The sequence below is a fragment of the Chrysochloris asiatica genome, unplaced genomic scaffold, assembly GCF_000296735.1.
Source record: "Chrysochloris asiatica unplaced genomic scaffold, ChrAsi1.0 scaffold00029, whole genome shotgun sequence".
NCBI classification, from domain to species: domain Eukaryota; kingdom Metazoa; phylum Chordata; class Mammalia; order Afrosoricida; family Chrysochloridae; genus Chrysochloris; species Chrysochloris asiatica.
The window spans coordinates 1,695,842-1,697,616 of record NW_006408547.1 but is presented as its reverse complement, the minus strand read 5'-3'; the positions used below and the strand labels follow the sequence as shown (position 1 = coordinate 1,697,616).

Below are 1,775 nucleotides of genomic sequence, written 5' to 3'. Positions count from 1 at the left end.
CCTTCCTCCAGGGCCCCTGTCTCTAGGTTCCCTCTTGAAAGTTGGAGCAGCTGGGGGTTTGGGGGTTTTAGATCCAGAGAGGGAGAGCGACTGTGTGCTTGGTTGATGATGCATGGAGGGGATTGTAACTATGGCAATAATACGATGTACGATAGAATGAATGTAAAACTAATGTTCTCCCATGTAAACTATCATATAATTCACAATAAAACACTAAAAAAATAAAATAAAATAAAATGCACTTGTAAATGTTAATGGTGTAGGCTCTCTGCTCCTCCCCGTTCGACAGGCAGCCGCAGCTTCTCTTGCAGTACCAGCCGCATCCCTGAGACAAGATGGTGAAGGTCGGAGTCAACGGATTTGGCCGTATTGGGCGCCTGGTCACCAGGGCTGCTTTTAACTCTGGCAAAGTAGATGTTGTTGCCATCAACGACCCCTTCATTGACCTCAATTACATGGTATATATGTTCCAGTATGATTCCACCCATGGCAAGTTCAATGGCACTGTCAAGGCTAAGAACGGGAAACTTATCATCAATGGGAAGCCCATCTCTATCTTCCAGGAGCGAGATCCCGCCAACATCAAGTGGGGTGATGCTGGTGCTGAATATGTTGTAGAGTCCACCGGTGTCTTAACAACCTTGGAGAAGGCTGGGGCTCACTTGAAGGGTGGTGCCAAAAGGGTAATCATCTCTGCCCCTTCTGCTGATGCCCCCATGTTTGTGATGGGCGTGAACCATGAGAAGTATGACAACTCGCTCAAGATTGTCAGCAATGCCTCCTGCACCACCAACTGTTTGGCCCCCCTGGCCAAGGTCATCCATGATAATTTTGGCATTGTGGAGGGACTCATGACCACAGTCCATGCCATCACTGCCACCCAGAAGACTGTGGATGGCCCCTCTGGGAAACTGTGGCGTGATGGCCGTGGGGCTGCCCAGAACATCATCCCTGCATCTACTGGTGCTGCCAAGGCTGTGGGCAAGGTCATCCCTGAACTGAATGGGAAACTCACTGGCATGGCCTTCCGTGTCCCCACTCCTAATGTGTCTGTTGTGGACCTGACCTGCCACCTGGAGAAAGCTGCCAAATATGATGACATCAAGAAGGTGGTGAAGCAGGCATCAGATGGACCCCTAAAAGGCATCCTGGGTTACACTGAAGACCAGGTCGTCTCTTGTGACTTTAACAGTGACACCCACTCTTCCACCTTTGATGCTGGGGCTGGCATTGCCCTCAACGACCACTTTGTCAAACTTATTTCCTGGTATGACAATGAATTCGGCTATAGCAACAGGGTGGTGGATCTTATGGTCCACATGGCCTCCAAAGAATAAGAGCTCCTTGGACCACCAGCCCCAGCAACAGCACTAGAGGAAGAGAGAGGCCCTCAGCTGCTCTGGGAGTCCTTACCCCAACTGTAATAATCCCCCTATACACTGAGAAACTCCCATCCTGTTTCCATCCAGACCCCCTGGAGAAGGGGAGGGGCTCTAAAGAGCCCAGTCTTGTCATGTACCATCAATAAAGTACACTATCCATCAAAAAAAAAAAAAAAAAAAGTTAATGGTGTAATCTCTTCACCACTTTGTTGAAAACAAAATGGCCCTTCTTCTCCCCACCCTTCTTTATGGGAGCCATCGTGAAGGGTCCAGGTTGGATAGTGCCATAGAATTTTCATGGCTGTCACCTTTCAGAAACAGATCTCCAAGCCTTTCTTTGGAGGAGCCTATGGGTGGGTTCAAGTCACCAACCTTTCAATTAGTAGCCCAATG

General features: G+C 49.0%; 1 pseudogene; it reads left to right on the top strand.

The window, feature by feature from the left end:
* The first annotated feature begins 350 nt into the window (after positions 1 to 350).
* LOC102827095 lies at positions 351 to 1,337 on the top strand (annotated as a pseudogene).
* Positions 1,338 to 1,775: the final 438 nt, after the last annotated feature.